The sequence below is a fragment of the Carassius auratus genome, chromosome 35 (assembly GCF_003368295.1).
Source record: "Carassius auratus strain Wakin chromosome 35, ASM336829v1, whole genome shotgun sequence".
Classification (NCBI taxonomy): domain Eukaryota; kingdom Metazoa; phylum Chordata; class Actinopteri; order Cypriniformes; family Cyprinidae; genus Carassius; species Carassius auratus.
The window spans coordinates 660935-678698 of record NC_039277.1 but is presented as its reverse complement, the minus strand read 5'-3'; the positions used below and the strand labels follow the sequence as shown (position 1 = coordinate 678698).

Sequence of the window (17764 nt, the reverse complement as noted above, 5' to 3'; positions counted from 1 at the left end):
AGCATCCTTCTAAATCAAACTAATTATTATTATTTATTTTTTATTTTTTTTGTCCTCATTCTGTAACCAGAATTTTGTGTTGTCTTCCTCACTCTCTTCTTACCATTGGCTCTTATCTTTCTTTACAAGAAAAAGAAAACCCTTTATTTTATAGGCAAAGTGGAAGCTGCCAAATAGTATTTTGTCCCTTGCTCTGTTTGTTACTCTTCTTTTCTCCCTCTGTTCTCTAGCTGTTCTACCTTTGCGTGCTCATTTATTTTCCCCACAGAAACTACAAATTAGAAGCACACCCACCAGAGATTCACAGTCACTAAGAACTACGCTCACCTGCCCATTACACACTCAACATCAACACACTTGACATTGCACCTTTACACCTCTGTTTGTCCTTGTTTGTTTTGTTTTCTCGTCTTCAAGTTCTGTGTCAGTCTAGGTTCTAGATTTCCCTCAAAGTGGCAAAACATGCCTCGCACAACAGACCCTGTTGGCCACTGGGAGGACCTCGAGACTTGGCTAAGTGTCACAACAGACAGCCTCCTACCTAAGCCTGCGGAAACACTGAAACAACAGACACAGGACCAGCTGGATGACAACATAACAAGCCTCATGAGACAAGACCCAAGTCAAAGCTACAGTCACAAAGAACTAGCCAAGATCACTGGCTCCTTAAGCCACACACTCATCGCCACCCTCAAGCTGAGCGACAGGCATGCCGCCCATCACCAGCAGGAGCTAACACGCACACAACGACGCATCACGCAGCTAGAACTGGAGGCTCAGGAACAACGGGAAGAACCAGATGAAGTGGAACAAGGCACAGAGGAGGAGATCACCAGGCTAAAAGAGACACTAGTAGCTACTACAAAAGGAATGGAACAAGTCAAGGAAGACTACGCTGATCTCTCCAACATGCTACAGTATGCGGAAAAGCTCATGGAAAAGGTCGACTTCAGAGACAAGAACGGCAGAATTAAAGCCCTTGAAACTCACCTGGATGAGTCAAGAAAGGAGATCAGCCACCTAACACGACAGCTGGACTACGTCAAAGAGGAGTCCATCAGCTTCAGAGAGGAACTCAGACATGCCTACGCGCTGCGTTCTGAACCTCCAAGGACACAATGGGCACCAGTCTCACCCCTGCCAAGCAGGCCCGCAGCCCCTGTTCCAGGACTGACACGTGATAAAAAGGGGGAGGGGGCAGTGCTGAAAAACTCACCAGCTCCCTCTGAAGAACTTTATGTAACGTCAAAGCTGAAAGAAATGGCTCCAGCCAGCCATAGATCATCACGTGGCTTGGACCTCAAGGACCTCAACAAATTCACCAGGAACATTGGTAAGTTTATCCCAAATGGGCCAGGCAGTCAGGAGATCAAAGGATATTTGCAAGATGTCGACTTTCATCTGGAAATGAGACCGACAAAGATAGACTTCATTTGATCCGAGCAACATCCAGCTCAGAGGTTCGCAGTTTCCTGGACTGCCAGCTGGCCCACATAAAGACTGATTACAAGCTGCTCCGAGAAGCCCTCATCAAAGAATTTGCTGACCCTGAGTCGGGACAAGGACTAGTTCCTGCCCTGGAGACGAAACATGGTCGTCAGGAGCCTTCCCAATTGTTCTACAGCCGACTCAGACAAGCCTACTTCGGGACTCGCAATGAACAGAATATGGAGGAGGATGAAAATTTTAAAACCCTCTTCCTGAGGAATCTTCACCCCAGGGTAAGCCATCTTGGCGTCCTTGCATGTCCACGCACAATGAGTGCTCAACAACTGCGAGACTTGGCACATAAGGCCTGGGCGACATGGGCGACATTGCTCACCTGGACTTCACTGGGAAAACTCATGGGACCAAAGACCTCATGAGAGACATAGGGAAAGATTGTGGAACCAGCCAAGCTCATTTGGAAACTCAAGAGAAAAAAAAAAGGGAATTCGACGGAAACTCCATGGGAAAATGACAAACACACCATGGAGCAACCAGCCCAAGGAATCGACGAAAAAACTCACAAAGATCCCTAGCTGACCGAGCTCAACCTGAATCCACAAAAGAACAAAAGACTTCACCGTACTTTGACTCCCAAGAGCTGATGAAGATGATGATGAAAGAGTTCTTCCAACTAAAGGTGGAAGACCGAAAGTGGGAAAAGAAAGAGAAACCATATACAGCCTGACTAGCAGCCGGACGAGAAGACAGCGATCACCTGACCCAACAAACCACAGAGAACAGCACTCCTTCACCTCACTCTCAAAGAACTATAACTACCCTAACTTCAGATGGACAAGAAATCCTACCTGAAAACCCAGCCACAGAGTTAGTCCCTAACTCAACACCTGATGCTCCAGATCATAGCAGAGTCCAACAAACCCCTGCCCTTCCAGTCGGTAAAACCCAACGAGTCACAGTGTCAAGCCACGGACACCGCCCCCCATTCACTGACTGACGATGCAAAGTCAAAGCCAAGAGCAAGCTCAACTCCGAGTAGCAAGAAACAAGACCCTTTCCTCTGCTCATGGCAAGCATCTGACTCAGACTCAGGTTCTCTTCAAATCATGACTGCCATAAACGTCCAAGACACACCAGTGTCTGATGCAGCACTAGGCCTGTGGTCTGAAAACTCAGCCATCTTCAGTCAATCTCAAGAACCTTCAATCTGGCCAAACAATCCCAGATGCGTGCGCAATGATCAATGAGCAAGAGGTCACAATACCTGCCTACAGCAAGAGTGTCAGCGTACACCTCAACATGTGACCTGGCCAAACTCTCAACAGTAAGCTAGGTTTCTTCCAACCTTCCATGACCTACCTAAGACTAGTACTGACCTTTAAAGCCACACCTCTCATGGAAGTATCATCTCGAGCCGTGCATGTGTTGATCAACAACTGTATGGCCAAGGACATCAACATTCCCAAAGCCAGTCACCTGGGATGGCTCATCAACCAAGCGTTCCATGACTTTGAGCTAACAGTACCTGTCATTGGTCCCATACCAGCCGAACTAATGTAGGATGAATGCGATGACACCGTAACATTCACAAAGCCCCACGAAGTCATTGCCATCACTTGTGTTCTGCCAGTGTCCAAAGAAAGCATCTCGCTGTCCATGCTGTCTCAACACAGTCTGCGACAGAATCACCTGGACAGGTGATCACTGAGGCCCAGAGTACCTCAAATGATTCAACAGAGGAACCCTACACCGGGTTCAATGCGCAAGTCCAACAAATCCTGAGTGAGGCGGATGCCCTCCACAGCGAAATGGATCGCCAAGGACTTCGAGAGATTCTATGCAAATACAAGGACTCCTTCGCAAAGGATTCCCTGGACTGTGGCTTGACTGATATCCACACAGTGCGCATCCCAACACATCCAAATGCACCACACACATTTGTGCGGCAGTACAAAATTCCTATAGCGTCATACGAATAGGTCCAGGAGATCATTGACTCCATGTTGGAAAAGGGGGTCATCCGGCCTTGTAACAGCACCTACTCTGCCCCAATATGGCCAGTCATAAAGCCAAATGGCAAATGGCGGCCCACCATAGACTATCGCAAGTTGAAACAACAAGTTCCCTTATCACGATGGCCCATGACTCAGTTGGACCAAGAGATTCCCAAAATTAAAGGCTCAACAATCCTGTCTACACTGGATCATTGCTTCCGGATTTTGGACAATCCCTGTCCACCCTGATGACCAACACAAACTGGCATTCACTTTTGGCAATCGACAGTACACCTTCACACGGTGCCCTTTCGGCTATGCCAACTCACCAGCAGAATTTAACATCTTCCTAAACAAAGCATGCCCTGATGCCAGAGCCAGAGGTAACCTTGTTTAAGTGGATGATGTCCTTATGAAAAGCTCAAATGTGGCAGACCGCCTCAAAATTGACCACGTCCTGAACCAGATGACAACAGCAGGAGCAAAAATTGCCCTACACAAAGGACAGTGGTGTAAAACTAAGGTAAATTATGTTGACTTGCTCATCGGACGTGATGGCATCGAACCACAGTCCAGCCGTATACAAGCTATCCAAAACATAACATTAAAAAACATAACACCCACTAACATCTCTGAGCTACGAAGCTTTCTTGGAGTGTGCAATTACTCACGACAGTTCATCGAGAACTATGCTGACATCACAAAACCACTAACTTCCCTCTTGAAAAAGGATGAACCCTTTGATTGGTTGGAAGCTCAGGACACAGCTATGAGCAAGCTCAAAGAACGCCTATGCTCTGCACCATGTCTGGCCTACCCCGAACCAGAAAAGGAATTCTATCTGGAATCTGGATTCTCCAATCATTGCCTCAGTGCAGGCCTCTACCAGCTCCATGACAAAGACAAATGAGTGGTCACTTATGCCAGCAAAACATTGCTTCCCCCAGAATGCAAATACTCAGACTGTGAAAAAGCGTTGCTTTGCACTGTATGGGCCATTCAGCGTTTCTCCAACTACATTGGAGCGCAAAAGGTCATCATAGAAATGTGTCACCAGCCAGTGACCTTCCTTAACAGCCAACAAATCAGGGATGGCGTGGTAACCAACGCACGCATAGCTACATGGCAAATGACGCTCCAAGGACGGGACGTCGAGGCAAGATATGCCCAAAACCACAAGTCATCTCTGGGCAATGGGCTATCAGCCTGCCAAAATTGTTCAATGTACATACCGCACAATTCAGTGGAAACCAAAGAACGGTCACAACCATAGGTGACAAACTACAGGTACTTCGAGGAGAATGTGTGTGAAGGCATGCCCACAGCATACATCGATGGCTGTTCTTACAATCAACAGGGCAACTTGAAGGCTGGAGCTGTTGTGGTCTGGCTCAACAACGACCCTTTCCAACCACAACAATGATTGAGACTGGGCCCTCAATCATCACAATATGCAGAAATAGCAGCCATCCTCATCACACTACAACTTGCTGCATCCCACAACATCAGAGAACTCCTCATCTGTACCGACTCCAACTATGCCCGTCTAAGCTTCACATGCCATCTATCTGGATGGAAACAGAATGGATTCAAGACAACTAACAACAAGCCAGTCAAACATCAGGAACTCTTCCAAACATGCGATACCATTGTCACCGACCATGACATGATCGTTTATTGGAAAAGGGTCCGAGGTCACTCACGTCAACCAGGACAAGACAAAGATCTCAATGACCAAACTGATGCCCACGCCAAAGCAGGTGCATTACATGGAGAGTCCTGGACATTTTCTACCCTCCCACCCACCCCATCAGTGGGGGCCATAACCCGCCACCAGCACGCCACTGGTGTACAAACCCCCACCTCCTCCCACATTGAACTCTCACCTTAATTCACGGATGATGATCTCCTCACCCTCCCAGCATTGGATCCAAACCTACAAACCATCGCCACTCACATTTCTGACCCACTAACTCATCCCATTTCCTCCTCCGACCTATCCAGTTCATCCAATGCAACATGCTGCATCTCAAAGACGGCATTCTCACATATGTCCCTGAGCCCCTAACTTTGCCAAAGCTCGTAGTTCCTCAGGGCCAAAGGGGGATGATGCTGACACACGCCCACGATGAACCATGCACTCAACACCATGGTCCCAAGGCCACCTACGAAATGCTCAAGTAAGTGGTGTAATGGCCTAGCATGCAGCAAGACCTGGCGGAATATGTTTAAGGATGCCTGGTGTGTTGCCTTTTCCAACCGGCAGATCCAAAACACCGAGCACCACTAAAACGGAAGGGAATGACCAACCCATGGTCAGACCTCCAAATAGATTGGGTAGGACCCCGAACCACGGTCAACACGAGGTAACAAATATGTCCTCACTGTGGTTTGTGAATTCACAAAGTGGGTAGAGTGTCTCCCAGCTCCTAACGACACAGCAGAAACAACAGCCTGCCTGTTAATGAACCACATCTTCTCAAGATTTGGACTGCCTTTAAGAGTCAACTCTGACCGAGGAACTCACTTCACCGCCGAAGTTATGCAGGAAGTAAGGAAACTCCTGGGCATACAGCCCTGGCTTCATATAAGTCATCACCCAATTTCCCCAGGCCAGGTCGAACGAGTCAACAGGACGGTGGCAAGCAGGTTGAAGAAGTATGTGTCTGCCAATCAAAAGGATTGGGATGTCAAGCTTCCTCTTGTACTGATGGCCATCAGGGCGACCCCTCACCGGTCTACTGGAGTACCCCCATTCAAAATTATGATGGGACGGCAAATGACACTACCGTTACACCTGCTGTACCAACCTGGGGACATGAACCTCATCACCGCCTACACCACTCACCAGTACCTGGAAGAGTTGCATCAGCACCTGAGAGCGACTTTCGTATTCGCACAACAAAACCTCCAAAGAAGCGTGGAAGGTCGAAAAGCCTACTATGACCAAAAGGATTTTAGACAAATCCTACACAGACTCCTTCACAGCCCTGCTAGGACCAACTCCTAGTGGAGAGGAGTCACTCCACACATGTGACAGTCTGTTTACATTCTTAACCTCAGTCAGTGTCCTTGTGTCCCTCTTGGGTTTATTTTTTTATTTTATTTTTTATTTATTTGTTTTCCTTCTCTGTGTGTTTCTCCCTTTCTTCCCTTACTATAACTTCCTTTCCTTTCAGTCCCCTTCAGGAAATCCCCTAGATGATCCAGATCTAGAGATAACAGGATTGACTCCTTTCACCAAAATTATTATTTTGTTTTACTAAATCATTGTGAAAAGCTTTCCACATCTAAATTAAGGCAACCCAAACCAAAATTGTCGGAAAATGATGGCTAGTCAACACCTCAGAGTGTACAGCTACCGTCATCTACGATCAATTAATTTGCCTAACCTAAACTTTATGGATAAATGTCACTAAGGGCTCGATCCTCCATATCAATGATCTAGCATTGTATTACCTCGACGATGAGTATTAGGCTGAACTTGAAATCTCAATGTTCTTCAAACCGCATTCCTTCGTCCTTGATCCATAATTGGAAGAAAGGATCAGGGAGGAAAGAACACAACTGATTGATTTGACTCCCGCGGATACAGCCTTAGATGCTATAGCTCACTTTCCGCCCACTGGTGAGCCAATCGTTTGATCTTGGTCTGTTGCTGACACAGCGCTACGCATCTCTACTATCGTAGGATGTATTTTGATCTTGATACTAGCCTTTCTCCTGCACAAGCGAGTGAATGCTGTAAAAGAGTCTCTCAGTAAACGCACATCTGGCATCCTGAGAATTTTTCTTTTTTTCAACGTGTTAAAACTGACCAGGAACCCATATTGAAGAACTCAAACAAGCTGATTGAGATTACGCCCATACCACTTTGTTGAACCACTGACAGTTAGTTCGATTGAAAACCCAATTATAACTAATCCTAAACAATGCACCCCTATGTCACTTGAAGTGTTCTTACCCCATCTATCCCAAGTTACCCAAGTCCAGCACCAGAATTCAGCAAGTCATGGAGATGTTGTTTGTGTATTGTGTGTGTGTGTGTGCCTGTTCTCTCTGTCTCTTGTTCTAGTGCCCGTCAATGTTTGCACCAGGAACATCACCGCGCAAAAGGGGGACTGTAAGACTTCGGTGAACAGTCACGCCAATAACTGCAGAATCGGCTGCTTCGGCCAAAGTAATTATAAGAGCCTACTTTCTCCCATCTGCGATCTGAACACAGTTAATGATTAGCTGAGGAAAACAATGCTCAAGATTGTCTGGACCCCTTTTTGTCAAGGAAACAAATGGCTAAAGGACATTGCGACATTAAGCGAAGTGATAACATGATCATACAACAGAGGAAAGGTCTGTGCGAAATGCCCCCGCTCATGAGGAAACTAATAGGACATCGACATCCTGAGTCTCTAAAAAGGAGCTGATTTAATTAACTCTTTTTACAAGATACAAGGACCCTGTGTATCACAGCATCACATGATCCCAATGTATGGAAACGCCCCAGGAATTGTTAATAATTAGTGGACCTCAACACAAAGAACCAATACAGGATCATCCCATGACTTTGCTTCCAGCTTGCTTGAGAATCTTTCTACGAACTGAACTTTTCAACAAAATATCTCAAAAGGACAACCATTAAGAAATCTGAAGGCAAACAAACCTCTATCTATTGCTGAAATGGTGCAAGGTCGTTATTAAGTTGTAAAGATAAACTAGGGCTCTGATTTCATTGATTCTTGATAGGCCTGTGAATTTGGTAGAGATTTTCTCATTAACTCACCTCATAAATCCGTTGCAACTGTATGTGTATGTATGTTTGTGTGCATTTGTTCATTTAGTTTTAGATCCATATAATCTATAGAATAGCTCAATAAATTCTTGTTTCATTTATAAAGAAGTATTGTCTTGTGTTGTGTATTTTAAGATTAAACTTTGCCCAGATCCTGTGCTACCTAGCCTGTAGTGTATAAATTATCTCTCTGTTTGTATTATCTTGTTCATGAAGTAAACTCAAACAGATTTTAAGGATATAGTGAATTTTAAGTTTGCTGGATGAACCGTTGATGAAGTATAAACTAAATCAATTTGGACTCAGTTCAAGTAAAGCAATTCGAATCTTTAGATTTGATTCTTCTCAAAATGAGGGCTCAGTGTGGTGACAGAAAATGAAATATATGTGTGTCCGTGCACCAGCCTTGATGAAGCCTTCATAACAGCCTTCTGGATGTATTTTGCTTTCAACATTGCATATCCACCACACCTAAGAAAGACACTGACTTTCCTTCAGAGGCACATTGCCAACATTAGAAGATGGAGACAAGCACTGTCAGTAACTTTACTCTGAATGATTTGCCTCTTGTATTAGATCCTCATTCCTTGACTGTACCATTGCCCAAAGTGCACTCGAAGGACATTCACTCTTTGGAAGTTAACCCAACATGTTGGAGTGGTACATGCACGTTAACCGAATAGCTTGCTCTATTCTTTTTTTATTCTATCTGTTTTCTTTTTATTTATTAATAAATAAAAGCACTGCAGACTTGCACTGTCAGACACTTATGCTTCTTTTTTTATTGGATATTTTATTCTACTTATAGGTTACTTCTTTTTTGAATCTCTCAAAATCGAGCTTTGCGTTAGTTCAGTCAGGTCATGTTAGTCATGCTTGCATCAGCTGACAGTCAGCTGTTCCTGACGTGTACCAATCCAGTCTTGACACCTATGACCTGTGGTCTATTTAAATTCCCATCATTCAGTGTCTCTCCATCGCATTGCTGCTTGCAATTAACTCCCTCCTCCAACCCCAACTCCACCAACTGAACCTGTAATCTGATCTAACTTGTTCTTTCTTTACAGTGTCTTCATTGGAAGCAGTCTCTATGACATTTTGTTTACAACTTTGTTTGAATTGTAATTATGTATGCTTATAATGGTTCTGTACTGTACCCCAGGGGGGTTTGTCTTGCTGCTCTCCCCGCTCTGTCCAAGCATAGCTGCATGGACAGGCGTGTGGAGTTTTGCCCAGAACATAACTATACCGCCAACACTAACTGTATGCAATTATAATTGTCATTAAATATACTTGACGGAAGTGGTCCTGATTGAAATTTGTTTTTCTCTTGTGAAGGTATGGTTGACTGGAAGTCTGTCAGTCCAGATGTGAGGAAGAAATACAGAGTGGAGCTGGAGCTCAGCAGATGTGTGATGGCTGTAGATACTGGTCTTGGAAAGAAGGGCATCTTCACAGCTTTCTATTCAGACAAAGAGTTTGCTGGATTCTGTCCTATGGACTGCTACTACAGAATGAATGAATGAGTGGTTTATCTATCTGTCTGTCTGTCTGTCTGTCTGTCTATCTATCTTTTTACTTGAATTGGTGACTGAAACTGAAAGCTAAATAAATGTTTTAATGGATAAAGCTGTGTCTGTTTGCTTAATTAGTTAATGTCACTTAAAACAAGGTTACTAAACTCTTCTGACTTATTTTTACATTTATTAGTTTTTTATTTTTAATAAATTTACTCTATCAGGCAAAACCTAGTTTTCTAGTGTAACACTTTACAATAAAGTTTCATTTGTTGACTGATGTATTTACTAACATTAACTATGAGCAACACATTTAATACGGTATTTATTAAACTTTGTTAGTTAATAAACATACAGCTGTACGTTGTTTGTTCTTGTAGGTTCACTAATGTTAACTAATGTTAACAATACAGCTGACTTTAAGTGACTTTAACTTAAGAACATCAAGTGCGACTAACCGTGTTAAGAGACGTTCGTATTCTCAAAAATACTTGTCATCTGTTTTGGATTATTGATAAACTAAGACCTAAACATGCGGTGGTTCTGGTGTTGTAAATGGTGGTGCTGCGGGTCAGCTTAGTTAATTTAGTTACATTTATAATTTTTATTAACCCCTAGATCTTTCAACCTTAACATAAACATACTGAGAATGCAAAAAAGTATACAATCACACACACAAACACAAACGATAACATACAAAAAACATGAACATGCAAGCAAACAAACAAAAATATACCCCCAATAAAGTAAATAAATATACAAACAAACAAACTAGGTCACAAACACAAAAATACCCATATTAGGTTGAAAATGAGTTGTCAAATGAGTTGACTTCTTCTACAAGTTGCTACAAATGTCTCACAGAACTTTTACAACAGATTAGACTTATTTTCTCACTTTACAAATGGTGTAGTTAACTATGCTGTTTAAACCCTGTGTAGTCGATTAACCCGTATACGCGTTATGAGCACTGATCTATATATATAACTGGATCACTCATCGCGTTCTAAACTGCCAACAGGCAGTGAAGCCACCGGAAAGTGTTCGATCTGCCATCTTACTAATCCCTACCAGCAGAGAGCACCATTGAGTTACATTCAAACCGCTGTCATAAAATAACTCGATTTGAAGCTGATCAGACAAATGGGACTCGTTTTTATGTTATGTGTAATAAAGTAATGTTTACTTCAGATGTTATATGCAGTGTTTATGGTCTTTTGGGACAGGATAAGCGATATATTTAAATCGTGTAGGTGGGTGTGTCTGCTGCATACTGACGACACAGGTAACTGATCAAACACAAAAATGGCTTATTTCTTTATGAACAAAATTATTCAGGCATTATAAAGTCAAGTCAAGTCACCTTTATTAATATAGTGCTTCAAACAAAATACATTGCATCAAAACAACTGAACAACATTCATTAGGAAAACAGTGTGTCAATAATGCAAAATGATAGTTAAAGGCAGATCATCATTGAATTCAATGATGTCATCTCTGTTCAGTTAAATAGTGTCTGTGCATTTATTTGCAATCAAATTAAACATGAATGTATTAGTATCAGAAATGGATTTTAATATATTACAATGAATAATACAACTGTAACAACAATGTTTTTTTACAGAATAATTAACTCAAATGATATATAGGGAATTTGAATAATTAATCAGCAATATGATTAATTTATATCTCAGATGACAGTTACATTAAATTTGATTGATTATGAAAAATAGCTCAATTGATTATACCAATAAATAATCACAGGGCACTGTAACTTACTCATTAATATGTCAATATTCCATTCTTCATACCAATTATTGTGATATCTCTTACTGTAAATTACTGCAAATCAAACAGTGGTATGTCCAGCAAACCACTGTTGACCTATCGATTTTCAATAAAGTTATCACGCCTTATAATTCAAGGAAAAGTATTCTCTGGCCATGAAAATATTATCCTATCCTTATGATAAATTTAGTTTCTAAATTTAGAGCTTGTAGCTATAGATCAGACATCTCAGTGACTCATAATGTGAGTGGGGTGGAGTCCAAGCCAATCGTCAGTATATGGGTTTTTAATAATTAAACTAGTAATACATCAAACTACAAATCACACAGAGTAAATATGCGTACGACAATACAAACAGTAAGCTTTACAAGACATAACGGAATCCAAATAAAAGAGAGAGAGAGAGAGAGAGAGAGAGAGAAAATAGAATGAGATCACATAAGGAGCTCAGGTATGGAAATCATAGTCAGTAACTTTTGGAAGCCAACAACGATCAGATCACAGCAATAATTTAAAGCAGCATTTAAATCTCCATAGAGAAAGTGATACTTGCAAAGTGTCCAAAGTGCGTGGCGTGAGATCGACGTCGAGCTTGTGAGCTTTGCGCGCTTGTCCTTTTGAAAACAGCGGGCGTGTGCCGGAGGCCATGTGACGCGCGTGCACGCTGCGCTTGATCTTGGCGTGAGCGTGGAGCACGTGGTCCTTTGTTCTGTCCTCGCGCGGTATTTGAAAGGTTCCACAAACAATGTTCCAGAATTCGTCTTCCTTGCGTGGAGAGGCGAATAGTTGAATAAACTTAGTAAAGAAAAGAATGAAAGCTTCCAAAGGAGCCATTAAAATGGCTTTTTCTCTCAGCCCCTGTGCTGAGGGGGCTTGCGCTATGAGCGCGGCCTAAGGCCGTGCGGAAGCAACGTTGGTCGATGCAGGAGGGAAGGGAGTCCGCGTAAGAAGAGAGGGCGGACCTTGTTCGGTCGTTCTTATGGCTTGAAATGGTTCACGCCCCTTTTTCGAGGGAACAGCCAATGAATGTCCGCGATCTGCAGCGGGAAAAAGTTCCTTTGTCTCTGTAGAAACAACCCCCTGGTGATCTAGGGCGTGTCAGATTTCCTCAGGGATATTTCTAGCAAGTTTGTAATTCAGATTACATACATTTTTCATTACTTTGCTCTAGATAAATGGGTCTGTCACAGCATGACGATTACACAGATACTAAACATAATATATATAGATGATCAAAACATGAAGTTACATTCAAATGCAGAATTACACATATTCAAAGATTTGCTTAACACATGATAACACTGCAGATAGTCCCAATTTATATGGGAAACATCTAAATGTACCAAAAGGGAATACGTAATACATTTATAAAACATAAAAACAAAAAGGTAATGAATTCATTCCATAGAATGCATTGGGGAGAAGATTTGGCTTCTCTCCTCTCCTGTTGTCCAGGGAGGTCGTAAAGTTTTACGACCTGCAAAGGTGGGGGTTACATACACATGACTATTTGAGAAAGAGCCAGGCTGAGGAGAACATTTCCTAAAGTATAAGCTAGCAACTTATACTCTTCACATAAAAAGGATTAACCATTTTATGCAATCCATAAACATATTTAAAATACACATTAATAAGTACTTACAAAAGTAAGGAACTTTACGAAAGGTTTCCTTTTGTGTATGTTGGAATGTGGTTGGTTTAGTGTCTCCTTTGAGGCTCGCCCACGTGACTCTGGAATTTCTTGTCGTAAATAACTGTCACGTAAAGCAGGATGTGGCCGACTTCAGGGCGGCCAAAATGGTGAATTATGTAAACAACGAAGGTCCTTGTTTACTCACGTTCTGGTCTTTTGCTCCGAACGTGTTAAGAGTCAGGAATTCACTAGTATGGACAGATGACTGAAATACCATCAGCTCATTAGTGTTACATCTCCCCCTTTTCCGTCGGATGAAGTCCCTGTGTGGACATCATCGGACGGCAATCATCACTATGGGCAGATGAAAGGTGGATCATGACGGCAGGTGGTTCAAGATGGTCATGTAGCAGGTGGGTCATGATGACAAGTGGTTCCTGAAGCTGAGGATTCAGCTTGGTGAGGTTCGGTGTTGTCTTTGACTTGGCACCACCTTTCCGGGGATTTCATCGGAGACCTCCAGCCACAGTTGTCATGAGTTTGGCTGTAGAGGTTTGCATCTCGTTGAGTATCCTGTATAGGATGAAGGTCACGCCACGAGTCAGGGCGGGACCAATGACGGTGGAGATGCACCGTGCAGTGTCGGGAGCAGTCCAGGCTCGGACCGCAGATGACTGGTTCAGAACGGGCTGTCGAGGCTGTGCTTGGAGGGCTGTGTTGACAGGAGTAATGTCAATGTGTTGGGTGGTACCTTTCAGTACTTGGTCAAGCAGGTTGGCACGGGTGGCGGTGTCATGCTGGTCGTAGGTCAGCGTAGCTGAGCGCACAGGAGTGTTGACGAGCCATCTGTTACCCACAATCTCTGCTTGGGTTTCTGTGACTTGTGTACGAGGCTTGGCTTCGGCAGGGCAGCACGTATCGCTGACCCAGGGTTGCAGCTCGCAGATTCCTTCAGAGTTGTGTCTGAGGAAGGGTTTGCTAAGGCAGAGATAATAAATGTCTTTGGACAAAGCACACATGTGCATGTTTGGGGCCAGGTACAGCTGTGTGTCGCTGTCGTGGTAGGCCACCACATTTGGAATGTGTGTTTTGGTGTGGGTGTTGCTTTTCCACATCCTGACACTGACAATGTCTTTAGGTCTGTAGACTTGGCTTGACTCGCTGATGGGTTGGTTCAGGAGCACGTTCACTTCTCTCTGTTTGGGGTTGACATGCCGTAGGAAGGCGCTATCCAGAGAGTTAACCAGGTGTATTTGTTGCAGGTCAGCTGGCATGGTGATGGCGTAAGACGGCACAGTTAACACAAGGCTTAAGGGTATCATGTACGGTGGGGTTTTACTCGTGGTTAGGCTGTCATTGGAGGAGCTAACCTCCCACAGCATGTCTGTTGTTAACGCTGTAAACAGCTGAGTCTGTGTAAAGTCCTTCTGGAAGACAGTAAACAGTGGTTTCAAGGAGTTTACGGTCTGGTTCACTGCATTGACACTGGACATAACAATGTTAAACATTCTGGAGGCAGCAGCGGCTCTAAGCAAAGCTCCCGGGAACAGTTTGGAGCGGTGGTGGTGTCCACTTAACTCCATTTGTGTAACAGTCACTTTCTCATGTTGGCTGAACATGTGTTTTACATCGGCCTCAGTGTGAGTGAGGGAGTCCTCTCTCCATCGGAACCTTGTACAGCTGTATTCGGTTACAGTGCTGGGGTAGTGTGCCCTGTCATCGGTAGTCAGGAGTCTCAGCGGTTTTCTCGGTGGCAGCTGTCCTCTCTTTGGCTGACAGCATGGCACGGCAAACCACAGCAGCATCCTGGTACAGATAATAGGGAGAGAGAGAGAGAAAGGGGAGAAAGAAACAAACGAGGGCTGTCTTTGGTTGGACAGGGCAGCCTCTTTGCTTAGTGGGCGGCGACTGGGTTTAGCTCGCCCTCGCCCATGTTTTGCCACATCTTGCTGCTGGCATGACGCTTGCTTCAGTGTTTTGTCAGTGGCTCTGGTGCTGCATGGTGCAGCACATGCTGCGTCATGGAAATATATTGGCAGTATCCCCCTTTTGCTCCGTGGCATTACAAGCCCTGGCATTGTGATGTCAGACGGTGCACAACCCACAATATTGTTCTGTGCACGCAGCATGGTTTGTGTATCATGCAGTGGTCTGGGGCTTTGGTTGTCAGTGACTGTAGACTGGTTGCCAGGGTGGATGGAGGGGTCTGAGAGGTGGTAAAGCAAAGTCATTATGGAGGTTTCAGAAGCCCGCATGTCCGCTATGTTGGTCTGTGTAGACAACGGAGCCAGCGTAAGCGATTCTGAGGTAGGCAGTTTAGCTAGTAAAGTTCTTATGCTGTGTGTAATCACTTCAACCTTGAATGTGGGTGGGTGGGTTGGGAGTGACCACAGACTGTTGTTTAGTGTGCCAGTTTTGGCAAGGGTGTCAGTGTGATCTTTAAAGTCCTCGTCTATACTTGGTAACTTCGAGTGTCCTTTTACCTTCTTCCAGTACACGATCACATTGTGTGTTTTTGTGATGTTATCACATTGCTGGAACAGGTGTTGGTGTTTGACATGCTAGTTTGCAAGTGTGAGTCCGAGTTCCACACATTCAGGTGAGGATTGGAAGAAACCCAGCGTGTGGTGTAAGGTTTGATCACATTGCAGGTTGAGCCGAACAGCGACCCCTTTGGTGCAAGCTGGTACCACCGTACCCTGTTTGTTGACTAAGGTACAGAGGCATGAACTTGAGCCTGTCGTTAGGGCGTTGTACTCATGGCTGGCTGCTGGGGTTCCCGTGACCTCTGTGACCTGACCTTCTGGCTCTGTGGGAGTTCCCGTGACCTCTGCGACCTGACAGTCTGGCTCTAGCAACCTGTGTGGCTGGAGAGAAAAAGGTTCTCGCACTTGAGCAAAGTCTTTTAGCTGTTTGAAGTTCAGAAAAGGGTCCAAGTGTTCTAGCAGGTCTTTGTCGATGAGCAATGTATGAGTGTTCATTGGTGGGACATACATGGGATGTATTAGACTCATTGGAACGATTGTCAGGTGAATGGAAACAACCTGTTCAAACTGGATGTCATTCTGTCTGTACACCTGTACATTCAGTTCATAAGTTTGAGGTGTAAGAGTTCGATCTTGTCTCTTAGCTTCAAATTGGAGTCTTTTGAAAAGGTGAGATGAGATCACCGTCAGCTTTAATCCTGTGTCGATCAGGTCTTCCTTGTTGACTCCTTTTCGGCCCACCCCCTTTTTGACAAGGCTGCCCAGGAATGTTGGCATCAGGGCAGGTGTGACGATCGGTGGGTGGTGAGGACCGGTCTTGTGTAGCTCGCTGCGAAGGCAGGTAGTCAAAACAGCATTTTCTGGTACCCTGTGTTTGTGGTACCTGGTGTGAGGACCTGTGCTGTCTCATTCAGGGTGTGCAGCTGTTGACTGTGAAGCTTGGGTGTTGTTGTCACTTTGTGCTGTGACAGTTAGCTCTGTGGTCTGTAGATGACGTGCAGTGTTCTGGGTGCTTGGCTCATCTTCCTTGCGAGTTTTCATGTGAAGAAGATCTTTCAGCACCCTCAGGATCTCTGCTGTCTCAGACGTGGCTGCACTGTGTTGCCCTCTGCAGGCTTGGAACGGTATTGACTCTCTGTAAAAATATCTGTGACTGTGGTGTTGTAGGGTGCCATCTAGGGTTAACTCCAAGCAGTGCTCAGAGACAGAGACTTTGGGGTTTTTTACAGTCTTTTCACAAATAGTCTTTTGCTTGGTGCAAGCTTTGTGGGCTAGGTTCCGTAACTCTTGTGTAGTCCTGTTACATGGACACGCTGGGATTCTGAGATGAAAACTCCAACTGGCATGTAGGTTTAGGAGGAACAAAGTTTTTAAGTTGACATTCTGTTCCATACCTGGTTCGTTGCATGCTCTGAAGTAGGCTTTTCGTAGCTGACTACAGAAAGTCTGTGGGTTTTCAAATCGGCCCTGTTTGAGGTCCATAGCAATAAGGAGCTCATGGTCTGAGTTTGGATCAGAGAATTCAAGAATCAAAGTCTGTAGCAGTTGCTGGTAGGACGCTTTGACAGTCTCTGGTTAATGATCCAGAAAGCAATGCACATCACGGCTGGACGTGATTTTTAACAGGTACACTGTGTTCACATCTGTCACGTTGGCGACAGTTTGCAAATGAAAGTCAATGGCTTGTAAAGAAGCATGAACGTCATTTCCTCCTGCAGGATCTGGATTGAATGTAGAGATGCTTCTGGCTAGCTTGTGAAGTTCTCTGTGAGAAGTGCAGGGTTTAGTGACATGCGTTCTCTGGAAGGGTTCTGTCCCTTCTGTTGTTGACAGGTGTTCTTGTAAGCTGGCTGGTGATTTCTTGAGCCGTGAGCTTACACCCCCTTTTTCAGCTCTGGGTTCTTGGCTGAAAGGGTTGGAGTGGCGGGCCAGGAGAAGCTTTGTGGTGTGCGTTTCTCCGATCCAGCCACTCTGTAATCTGTGAGATTGTCTCAGTTCTGTGTGAACAGTGTCAAGTTCATCTTGGAGCTCGTCTCTCTGCAGAGTAAGCTTGTTGAATTTAGCTCGGGCCGCTTGCAAGTGTGTTTTGCAGGCCCAGGTTTTATAGTCTA

General features: G+C 44.4%; 1 pseudogene; it reads left to right on the top strand.

Annotated features, from left to right (window-relative positions):
• The first annotated feature begins 462 nt into the window (after positions 1–462).
• On the top strand, positions 463–1865 carry LOC113053886 (uncharacterized; annotated as a pseudogene).
• The last annotated feature ends 15899 nt before the right edge of the window (positions 1866–17764 follow it).